Here is a 6,000-nt window from a genome sequence, read left to right on the forward strand (position 1 = left end):
CAAGCCCCCCCGGCACAGGCAGTGCCCAGCTCTGGCAGACCCCAGCCAGCAGGATACTCCCATCCCCAAAATCTTCTTGTCCTAAATATCCCCAAATGTCACCAAATCCCCAGCTCAGCATAAAACCAGCTTCTCCTGTGACTCCTGGGCCTTCAAAGCCAAAAAAAAACCAAACCTCCTCAATCCTCCCAGCAAAACCCTGGGTCTCACCTGCCTGCTACCAGCGTCACCGGGCTCCAGAGATGCCCCAGGGCAGCTGCTGCACCTCCTGGCAGAGCTGTGGAGAGGAGCCTGGAAGAGCCGGGCTCTGCCAGCGCCTTGGCTGACCCATTAGGCAGGGTTGGAAAACCAGCGGGCAGCAGGCAGGAGGGCAGGCAGGGGGCAAGGGGGAAGGCAGGGAACCCAGTAGGGACTGGGGTTTGTCCCAGTGGGCAGCGCCAGGAAGGACCTGGCTGCAGCTGAGGATAACGAAGCCATAACCAGAGGTTCAACCACACGAAATGGAAGTGATGAGCCCGCGACCCCCAAACCCCAAGTCGAATTGTAATAACTGGGAGGATGGATACTAAATCCATCTAAATTGATGGCGACATGGACAACTGACAGCCCCAAGCACACGCTGGAGGTTGGGGTTCCCTGTGGCAGAGCCCAAAGTCCAGGAAAGCTCATCCTTGGGGATGGAGCAGAGGACAGGCTCAGGGGGAAGGGGGCAGGCATGACCCCGGCCAGGATCCTTTGGGGATCCCTGCAGCACACATGACACCAGTGGGGCCTGAAGGATGTCAGCCCCCCCAAGAGCAACCGACATCCTCAGGGCTGGGTCATGCTGGGACCAAGCCAGGGCAACAGGGCCAGGGCTTCCGGCTGGGACCTGCAATTACTTTTCTCCAATGACCAGATCCTGCCACTGCACTGTGAGCAGAGATCAGCCCCCACAGCCCTGCTGGTCCCCAGCATCCCCACTTCATCCCTGAGTTTCTACAGATGAGAGAGCCAGAGGGGAGCAGGGCCCCCCCCAGCTGAGCATGCTGCGCTCGGTGCACGTGTGTTGGGAGGACGCGGGCGGGCAGTGCTGGAAGGGGTGGTGTGGGAGTCTATCAGTCACGCAGGGACGTGTCTGTGCATCTGTCTGGTTTCAAGGGTCCCTGGCATGGGGGCTTGTGGGTTGTAGGTGGTACCTGCAGCAGCCCCTTCCCTGGGATGACCAAGCCAAAGCAACCCCCAAAGCCTCGGACACCCCACGCATCCCTTTGCCTTCCCCACCCCCTGGGGTCCCTCTGGCCTCCCCTGACATGGGTGCCCGTCCCGCAGGCGTGCCTGGCCGGCCGCTGGCACAGCCTCTGCAGCGCAGTGACCACCCACGAGCCCAACTGAGAGCAGCCGACCCGCCTCCCTCGGGGGCAGCCGAGAAAGCTCCCGGATAGGGATCATTCCTCGCCTCCATCCAACTGCTTTTCCCCCCAAGTGCCCTCCGGGTTTGGGAGCTGCTCTGGGTGCTTTTGGGGGGAAAAAAGGTCTGTGATGGCACCGGGAGTGGGGCATCACGCCGGGTACCTCCTGGAGTAGCTGGTTGGGGATGGAGGCGCCGGGAATGGCGGCAGCACCAGCGGCCGAGGGCTCGGTGAAGTGGCAGCTGTGCTACGACATGAGGGCGAAGACGTGGTGGATGGTGAGTGGGGGTGGCCGGGTCGGGTCTCGGCCACCTGATTTTGGAAGGGGCAGGCCAATCGTGGGGCAGAAGTGGGACTTTGGGCCAAGGACACGGGGGTTACGCCGCAGCCCTGGCTGGGGCCAAGGGGGAGGAGGGATGGGATGCAATCCGCTCGCCAGTGCTCGTTTGGTCCAGTGGTTTCCTGAATCGGGGGTTTGGCTTTCTGTTTCTTCCTGCTCATCTTGGCCTTGCACTGGGTCCCGGCCAGGCCTGGGGCTGTGCTGGGTTGTCCTTGCCCCAGCTCACCCCAGGTGCTTTGCTCCCATGACTGTTTTTTGGAGAAAACCTTGCTGCCCGCAGGAAACAGCATCTCCCTGCTTGGCCGTGAAGGTCTCTGCTGGTGTGTGAGCCTCACCCAACCTCTGCCAGCCCCTGTCCTTGGGACGGTGCCCACGAGAGGCCCATCCGCCAGCACCCCCCCTGGCTCAAGGCAGGGGCTGGGGATCGCCTTAAGCCTGACTTAAGGCTGGTTTGGGCACAGCCCCGGGCTGGTTTTGGGAAGGAGAGGAATCCCTCCACAGCTTCACGGCAAGAAGTTGAGCCAGGGCTGTGGGTCCCCAGGGAGCAATCGAGGTTTCCACCCAGGCATTTGCAGCAGTTCCCAAAAACCCGTCTCCCTTTGCAAGGGACCTTACAGCTCTCCCGGACTGGTATGTGGGATTTCTGGGAAGCAGATTTGCTGAGTGGATTCCTGCTGGGAAGCACCAGCCACTGCCACTGAGGCAGCTCAGGCTTGCAAGGGAAGCCCAAAAACCCCGACCGTGAGCAGCACAGGCACTCAGGCAGGGACAAACCCCGGGGACACTCAGCTGTCCCCGTCTCTGTGCAGGGATGGCACCCGGCATCGCGCCAGCTCCACCGGCCTCGGGCACAGAGGGCAGGGGCAGAGCAGGAGGCCAGATCCTGCCCTGCACGGCCCTGCCGTGGGTGGCTGCCGTTTCCAGGGCAAGAGGCTGGACCAGTATCAAAGGGCTGTAGGTGGAGGGCACCGGCTTTTTGGCCCCCCCAGCAGCCCTCTGCGCCGCGGCGGGAATGCGGTGCCCCTTCGCTCGGGAGCACCCACGCTGCCCCGGCGGCCCTGTGGCCCTGCCCGCAGCCGTGAACAGAGCCAAGGCTTCAGAGCAAGAAAATTGGGCCTTTGAGGCGGCCCCCGCAGCCCCGAGCTGCCTCCGGCTGCAGCCACCGGCGTGGGGGACCCGGGTCGCGCCAGGACACGGGGGTGGTGGGTGACGCTTGGCGGGCCGGAAGGGGGGCTGGCAGGAGCCCAGGGGCTCGGGGGGGGGTGTTGGGGTGGCCCTGCTGCTGGGTGCTCCGTTGTGCACCCGCATGTGCCGGCTCTCGCACGGGCAGGCGGTGCCGCTCGCCAGGGCACTTGCAGGGTTTGGAGAGTTGGGGGGGGGCAAACACAGATGGGACCCTAAATCCCAGATAAGACTGGTCCTTTCAGCTCCCTCAGCCCACATTTCCCACTAAGGCAACAAGCACGTCAGCTGCCTGCTTTAAGCCCCCAAATATTTTGGGAATCCATCTCCTGCGCCCGCACCTCTGGGAGATGCTGGCAGGCCCCGGAGACTGTCTGTCCTCATCCTGGGAGCAGCCGCACTTGGAAAAAACACTGTTTTGCTGAATCAGGGCTGAGTGGAGATGCTTTCACCAGGGTGAAAGATGTAGGATGCTGCAGCCTCTCCCTGTCATTTGGGGATCTCTGGATGGGAAAGTGCCCTGGCAAAGGTTGGAGCATCCCGGGAGCTGGTCCATGGTCAACACACGCTCCCAGCGCCAATTCTGCCCCACAGCTGCTCACCGCTTTGCCCGTCCTGCCCAGCTGGGTGGCACCAGCCACTTGCAAGCCCCCTGAGACAGGCGGGTTTTCTCCCTGCCACGCTGCGCTCCGGCTTGTCGCATTTTGTGTTACCCCCTATAAAACAGGAGCAAAGGTTGGAGCTGACGCAGAGGGACGCACCCGGCGCCCAGTCTTTGCATCAGCCCCTCCCAGCACGCCCAGCTCCCATCCATCAGCCGGTGAAGGGCGCGTGATGGATTGACCAATGGAGAAAAAAATTAATCAGGCTGGAGGTAGCTATGAATTACGCAGCTAAAAATACCTCTGCGGCATCTCCTGCCGAGACGTCCCCAAGCAAAGCACCAAGGAGCCCGAGTCTCTGCTGACACCCCATCGATCACCCCCCCCTCTTCGTGGGGCTGGAGCGAGCATCTGCACACAAGTGTTTCACAGGCTCGGCTGGCTTCAGCTCAGCCGATTTACTGCCGAGCCCCGGCAGGGATGCGGCGGGCCGATCAGTCAATGCTAGCGCACAAGTCCCTGAGTCAGCAGGTATCGAGCGCAGGGTGAGGCCATCCATCTCGGGGAAGCTCGGCTGCCTCGGGAGAAAGGGAGGAAACCTGCTCACCAGCATCGCGCATAAAAAGGCTCCATTGGGGACTGCTGCGGCGGTGGTTTGCAGGCCGGTCCTTCACCGCTATAGTGGTGGCAAGATGCCCAGGGCTGGTGCAGCCACCCACGGCAGCGGGCCCTGGCGACGTGTTGACCCCTCTGTGGCACCGTCCCTTCCAGTGACAAAGTGTGCTGGCACGGTTGCCTGTGGGTAAAACCGGGATCCTGCACCCCGCCGTCACAGCCTGTGCTCGGGGTAGACGGTGGTGGCTGGAGGGGGGGAGAAGGTGAAGGGGTGTCCAGACGGCATCGCAGCACCCAGCATCATCGAACCCTTCCCTGGCGGCGTGGCTCCGTGGGGTTCATACAAGAAAAGGCTTTTTTCCCCACAGTTCCCAGGACGATGTGGCTCCGGGTCCACCCGGGGTCCAGAGCGAGGGGGGTCCCAGCCCACCAGCACCTCCCCAAAGAGAGACCCAAGGCGCCCCGGGGTTACCCCGGTTCGCAGGTGGCTTCCCCATGGCACCCAGAGCCGGGGCACTGCCCGCCCCGCGGTGCCCAGAGGCCACGGGCGATGGGCTCCCTGCGGTCCCCGCGGGCCGGGGCCGGGGCTCGCCCGTGGGCGAGCACTAGATGGCAGCAGACGAGCGCACACGGCCCCGGCCCCGGGCGGCGGCGGAGCTGCGTCCTCCGGGGCACCGGGACCGCCGGCGGGGACAGCCCGGGCTGAGCCCGGGGACGCCCCGGGGACCGTCCCCGCTGCCCGGACGGCGCCGTGGGGCGAGGCCCACGTCGGCCGGCCCTGCCGTGGGATGCTCTGCCGCGGGGCCCCCTCCCACCCCCCCCGGGGCGGGTTGCGGAGGCTGGGGGGGGGCCGTGGGGCGCGGGGGAGGGGGCGTTTGGGGCGATCGGGAGGCGAGGGAGGGGTGAGGGGGGACGTGGAGACCCTGGTCTGCTGGCACCCAGTGTGTCCTGGCACACTGTCACCTCCTCCCTTGGGTGCCTCAGCGATGGGGGGGTGGCCCCTCCTGCCCCAACACACACGCACGCGCTTGTGCAGAGGTGCACACACGTGTGTGCACATGCACACCACATGCCAGAGACACACGCATATGCCAGCATGCTCCCACCCGCGCAAACGCGTGCAAATACACATGCATGCACACACACGTGCACGCTCCCAGGCATGCACACGTCCCTGTGCACACACACACGCAAGCGTGCACACCCACAAGCACATTTGTGCACACATGGAGGCATGCCCACACATATGTATGCACGTGCGCATATGCATACCCGTGCACGTATGTACACAAACACACGTGCATGGACACAGGCACACAAAAACGCACGTGCACGCACTCACAATCCCATGCACACACACACCAACATGCTCAGGCACACCTGGGCACAGGCAGGCGCCTGCACGACCTGTGTGCTCTCCCATGCGTATACATACTTGAGCACATTTGCAGAGAGGCACATACATGCGCACACCCGTGCGCACACATCCATGTAGGCACTTACACACACATGCACACACGGGCACAGCCCTTCCCAAGGTTGCTTGTTAAAAAGTACCCGGGTAGGTAAATAGGGTGCAAGGCTGGGGGCCTCTGGCCGGGGGGCCGGGGCCTGGGTGGCCACGCTGGGGGGGCTCAGCCCAGCTGCTAATGACCCACGGCCAGTGCCAGCTCTCTAATCCGTGCAGAGGTTCAGTACAAACTGTACCAGCGATTATATAAACCGACTCGCCTCTATTTATTTAATTCCCTTTTATTTATTTACTGCTCAGCCAATTGAAGGCAGGGGAGTGGTGCATCCCCCGGCCCTCTCCCAGCCCGCCACGGTCCCGGCTGCCCGCCAGCCGGCACAAAAGGCTGCCGTGAGCCCT

The sequence above is a fragment of the Harpia harpyja genome, chromosome 11 (assembly GCF_026419915.1).
Source record: "Harpia harpyja isolate bHarHar1 chromosome 11, bHarHar1 primary haplotype, whole genome shotgun sequence".
In the NCBI taxonomy this organism is placed as follows: Eukaryota; Metazoa; Chordata; class Aves; order Accipitriformes; family Accipitridae; genus Harpia; species Harpia harpyja.